Consider the following 6,469-nt stretch of genomic DNA (forward strand, 5'->3'; position numbering starts at 1 on the left):
GAATCTTTATCCAGCTAGCTATGGTGGCTCAAGCTTGTCATCCTACCTACTTGGGAGGTGGAGATACAGGATTGGTGGTCTGAGGTCAGCCCAGGCCAAAACAAGAAAGTTAAAGAGATTACATCTTCACCAATGGCTGGGCATGATGTCACACACCTGTCATCCCAGCTACTCAGAGAAGTGCTAATAGGAGGATTGCAGTCCAGGCCAGCTCAAGCTTAAAGCAAGACTCTACTTCCTAAACAGACAATGCAAACAGGAGCTAGTGGAGTGGCTCAAGTGATAGAATACCTGCTTAGTAAGCACAAGACTATGAGTTCAAAACCCACGACCAAGCAAAGTAAAAGTTGAAGGGTGAGGGAGAGGCTGCATGTTGTCCATCAGAGCTTGCCCTAAGGGCAAACTTCCAGAAACTTCAACTGTTAGAAATCAGAAGTAAGTAAAAAAGCTTCTACAAAACCTATACCTATAGGACTCAAGGCCATGATGGGGGAGGGAAAAGGAAAGGACTGTAGACACCACAGCTATAAGGGATATGGGGTCCTGAACTGGATCCTGGAGTCGAAAGGAAGGATTGGAGATCGTTTGGTGATAGTCACACATAGTACAATGTTAATGTTTTGGTTATGTTCATGGTTATTCCTACTGCTAACATTAGGGGGAGCCAGCTGAACTTTGTGGTTAGCACTGATAATCCTAGCTACTTGGAAAGCAGAGATTGAGAGGACCAAGCTTTGAGGCCAGCCCCAACACACAACAAGACCTCATTTCAACCAAGTTGAAGGAAAAGAAAAGCTGGAAACAGTGATACATGCCTGTCAGCCAGCCTACCCAGGAAATATAAATATAAATAAAAGAATCAAACTTCATGTTGGCCTGGACAAAAACACAAGACCCTATATTTTAAAAGTAACTTAAAAAAATAGGGCTAGAAGTGTGGTTCAAGTGGTAGAGGGTCTGCCTAGCTAGCCCAAAGTTCTAAGTTCATACCACTGTATTACCCCAAAATTAAAAAATTAAAATTAAAGGAAGAGGCCAAGCAGAGGTCTTTTCAGATCTGTGCCCTGCCTACTGACAATGAAGACTCTCCTTCTGGGAGCATTTAGATAATTTTCCTGTAAGTCTAAAATTATTAAAATTAAAAAGGCTGACTTAACTTGACTTTAGTATCTGTGCTGCAGAGAAAATCAGGGTTGGGAGATCTCCAATGTTTGAGAGCTATCTCAAAATAAATTAAAGGAAAAAAAAGATCAAGGGGAAAAAAACTATTTTTGTTACTGAGTCTAGAAAGAAAGCTCTTCTAGGAACAGAATGCATTTTTTTTCTCTGCCTCTCCTGCTTACAATTCTGTATTCCTCTTTATCCTCCACGGTCAAACTCTCTTGCCTCTGCTGTTCCATGCATACAGACAGACCATCCTGTTTTCTGATTATTGAAGTATAACAGCCATACATTAAATTTCACAGGAGTATAAAGTATACTGCCCAGAGAATTTGAGGCAAAAGAAAAAAGAAAATACACTTCAGTACCCAAAACCTACATCAACAAACAGCATTGCCCATACACCAGGAGCCCGCATCCAATCACCATATTCCCCGCCGCCACCATAGACACTTCCTGGTCTTCCCTGCTTTGAAACTGTAGATCAATGAGTCATACATCGTCTGCTTTCTGTCACTTGATCCTGTGTTTATGTATTGGTCCTATCACTGCCATAGTTGTAATATGTTCATTCTCCTTGCTCTGTTCTGTCATGTGACTCTGCTATGAATTTCTGTCCTGTGGACAGGAAACCCAAGAGGATCATAGGAGTTGCCCATGAGATTTTTATCTGAGTTCATTCTTGACGATTCATTTCAGAGCTTGAGTTCAGGCGGTGCCAATATCTTTTATTATTGTTGTTATTATTAAGTAGTTACACAAAGAAATTGTAATACTATAAGAATACAATACTTCTGGAGATATACTGTATGGGGGTGAACATACAAAGGAAACAAAAAAAATCACATAGTACATTAAAAACAATAACAACAAAGACCTTGTGTCGATATCTCGGCATTTATTTCACTCAGCATCATCTTAAATGATCATATTACATAGCGTTTGAGCTTTTCTGCTCAGCTGGTAAAATTATCCTAAATGTATACTAATTATTGCAAATAAGGGAAGCCATGGGACCTATATTTCTTTGGCTCTGGCCTACTTCATTTAATATAATTCTTCCTAGTCTTTCCAATTCCTAACAAATAGGGTGGTGTCATTCTTTTTTTTTTTTTTTTTTGTCAGTCATGGGGTTTGAACTCTGGGCCTGGGCACTGTCCCTGCGCTCTTCAACTCAAGACTAGCGCTCTACCACTTGAGCTACAGCACCACTTCCAGTTTTCTGGTGGTTTATTGGAGATAAGAGTTTCACAGAGTTTCCTGCCCGGGGGCTGGCTTTGAACCATGATCCTCAGATCTCAGCCTCCTGAGTAGCTAGGATTACAGGCGTGAGCCACGGGCACCTGGCTTGGTGTCATTCTTTCTGATGGAAGCATAGAATTTACACACACACACACACACACACACACACACACACACATACACATCACATCACATTTTCTTGATCCATTCTTGATTTTGGTACCCTGCATCTTGTATATACATTTGTCTAATTTGGGGAGGGGAAGGGGAATAACAAAATGCTGAAACAAGGACACAGGATGACCCACTGCAACAATGATACCCACAAGACAGTATATTGGAAATGAACTTTACAACTTAGGGTGGAGGGAATGAGGGAGATGAGGGAGGGAAGGGATAGTGGGAGAACAACAAGGGAAGGGGTAACAATGCTCGACAAGAAATGTACTCATTGCCTCACTCAGGTAACTGTAACCGCCCCTGTACAGCATCTTTATAATAAAATAAATTTTTAAAAAAAGAATACACTACTTCTTGGTCAATATAATTTTAAAAGCAACTTTCAAATTAGACTCAAATGTGCTTCTAAAAACTGTCAGTCTGGCAGCTGACATTCTTCTGAACACTGAAATCTATTTTCATAACCAAAGATAGCTCAGTCCTGTGACCAGGGGAACAAAAAAGCAAATAGGAAACCTAAGAACAATGTTTTTCTTTGCTCTCTTACAGACATTGAATGTTTAGAAGCAACATTTATTGAGACTTTGCTACGTGTCAGAAACCATACTAACCACTTGGCATGTGATGTTGCATTTGATCTTGACCATAGAAATAATGTCACTTTTATTTCTCTTGTTTAAAGTTGCCCATGTTACCCAATTATTCTTCATCCTTGGGTTCTGCTCTATGCCTTCCTTCCAGGAAACCATGTAGAATCAACTCAGCCCACATCCATCGCTCTCCCTTCTAGAGCCCAAGGCTATACTTAAAATTAAAAATAAAATTAAAAAAAGACAAAGCTCATCATAAGAAACCCCCTTCTGGAAGAGAACATTAGAAAGGATGATATTGATCAAGATGCCTTGTACTCATGCTGACTTTTGAGTTGAAACCTCTTTCAACAACTATTTAAAATGAAAGAGGAGGAGGAGGAGGAGGAGCAGGAGGAGGAGGAGGCAGGCAGCCACATTGGAATGAAAAAGCAAGCTTACTGCTGGTTCAGTAAACGTCTTTGTAGGTGCCAAGTACAAGGGCTTGACCTCAGGGTGTTGCGCTCTTGCTTGGCTTTTTCACTCAAGGCTGGTACTCTGCCACTTGAGCTACATCTCCTCTCCACTTCTGGCTCTTTTCCAATTAATTGGAGATTAAGAGTATCACAGGTTTGTCTGTGTAGGCCAGCTTCAAACCACTTGAATCCTCAGATCTCAGCATTCTGGGTCTCAGGCATGGACCACCAGCCTCTCCCCATCTGTAAAATGGGAGGGAAAAACACAATACCCTCCAAGGTCTCTGCAGAGAAGCGCTGCTCCAGCATTATGAGTTTCCTCCCTCTGAGTCAGCTCCGAGACAGCTCTGAGCTTGTGGCCTTAGAAGATGTGCTCCCTGCCCAACTCCGCAGGAGCCCATGTCTTTTCCTTCCCTTAGCCCCACCATGAGATGCTCCAGAACACCGACAGCAAAACTCACAGGAAACAGATATATCCTCACAAAAATGGCGGCAATGGTTTTCCTGCCTTCCTAACCCTCACCCTCAAGGGGCAGAGACCAGATACCACTGTGCTTTCCTGGGGGCCAGAACATGCTCTTCCTATATATCTAAACCCATTCAGAACACCCTAAAAACAAACAGACCTACCCACTGACGTGAAGGATAACCATAACGACATGCACAAACTCACTCAGGAGGCCCATTGCAGGGTTGTCTAGACATATGGAAAACAGAAGCTATCTAAGTGCCCAGTAGTAGAGGGCTGGTTAAATAAAAACCCTGCTCCCATCTGTACAATGTTGGGCAGCCATTCAAGGTGTGACATGGGGGAGGTGGGGGATGGCTAGTCAGCAAGTTCTCCCCATTTAAGGATACTTAGAGAGATGCCCAACTAAAGAGAAAGAGGACAAAGGAAAGCTCAATACTGATAGTGCATAGTTTCTATGTTCTTCTGTTTTCTGAACTCAGGGTCTGGGTGCTGTCCCTGAGCTCCTTCGATAAAGGCTAGCACTCCACCACTGTGAACCACAGCTCCACTTCCAGTTCTGTTTTTCAAGTAAGTCATACCAATACACATTTTTGTAGATAGATAGACAAAGAGAGAGATGACAGACAGATTACAGAGAGATAGGTAGGTAGATAACTGATAGACAAATGATAGCTAGGTATATGATAGATGGATAAATAGCAGACAGATGATAGACAATAGACAAATGATCATTGATAGATGATTGATACACAAATGACACATGATAAATAGATAAATAGATGATAATCAGATGATAGACAATAGATAATACATAAATGTAGATAATAGATATGGATAGATGATGGATACACAAATGACAGATGATAAACAGATGCTAGATACGGATGGTAGATGATAGATATATAGATAGATGATAGGTAATAGACAAACAATAGATGATTGATAGAGAAATGATAAATCAATGATGTGTGATAAGTAGATAAATGGATGACAAATGACAGACAGAGAGAGAGAGAGATAAGTAGGCAAAGAATCATAATCCAACTCCCTGAAGCTAGAGCCAACATTATGCAGCCCATTGGATTTCCCATTGGATCAATGCTCATGTGGGAGAAGGTAGTGGAAGGAAGTGTACTGTTTAGGACTAGATCCCCCTGCAAGGTCTCAGAGTGAGTCACCCCACACACACACCCTCCACCACCCCAAAACATACACAGACTGTCTTTGCCAAAGAGCATGGCTTATAGATGAATCCACTCATCGACAAGGATGTCCATTCTCTACAGACTCCACTACAGTATCCACTAGTATCTGCTCAGGAAGATCAAGGTCACCTCTTGGTTGCAGAAGACATAAACCTGGCTTGGACACCTATAGACTCCAGTCCTAGCCCTCTGGTCCTGTTTGACCCTCTTTGCTCTGCTCTTTCCTTTGGCCAGTCACAAAGGAAACACATGGGGCTGGACAAAGGGCTTCACAAAAAGTCCCTTTTCTCAGGACTCAGATTCCTCTTCATTCTGGGCCTGTGACCCACAGCACAGCTATACCCCCACAACAGCTGGGATGGGGGCCTGGGTCCTGGTAGGGGTAAACCACACAGTAGAGAAGCAGGATGAATGGCTGCCAAAGGAAGCTGGGAGTGGAGAGGGTTCCCTCTTCCTACCTTCCAACAGCCTCCTTGCCTGGCCTTTATACCACCCCCCTTGGGGAGCCTGCCTGTCTCCACACACACACACACACACACCCCATTCCTGCAGAGCATGTGGCTGACTCTCTTCCTTGTGCCCTGACCCCAGGCCCTCCTCTGCTTCCCTCCCCAAGGTGAATCAACAACAGGCATACCTCTTTGTCATCATGTTTTATTTTTGAGGACCAATTTCCAATGAGAGGCAGGTCTCTGGGGTTTTGAAACAGCAGGTTTTGAATGTCCCTGTTTCCTTAAGCTCCAGGTCCCTCGATCAAACGGGGACTTGGAGATGACCACCGTGGGCAGCTCCATAGTTCATGGATGAATTCATGAAATGCACCCAAGTGGGCCCGCTGCCTAGACCTTGGCAGCCCCCTCTCCCAAACCGCCTTTTGTGGGATTCCCAGGCAAGACGATGTCTAGAAATCATTCCACGGGGAACTTAGGGAGCCCCCCCAGCAGCCTAGTAAGGGTGCAATAATCAGAGGCTCTACGGGATACTGAAGCAGACAAGGCCCCAAAGTAGGGTGGGGGCCAGGAGCAGGCGCTGGAAGCTGGTTCCTCCTCTGAGCCAGTCCCCCACACCCAGGTTTGCACCTGCTGGGGCTGAGCTTCAGGATGGGGTGGGGATGGGTGGGTGGGAGGGGGACCCCGCGGGGCTCAGTGAAGGATCTGCTGATGG

This window comes from Dipodomys merriami, unplaced genomic scaffold, assembly GCF_024711535.1.
Source record: "Dipodomys merriami isolate MVZ:Mamm:240054 unplaced genomic scaffold, mDipMer1.0.p SCAF_41, whole genome shotgun sequence".
In the NCBI taxonomy this organism is placed as follows: Eukaryota; Metazoa; Chordata; class Mammalia; order Rodentia; family Heteromyidae; genus Dipodomys; species Dipodomys merriami.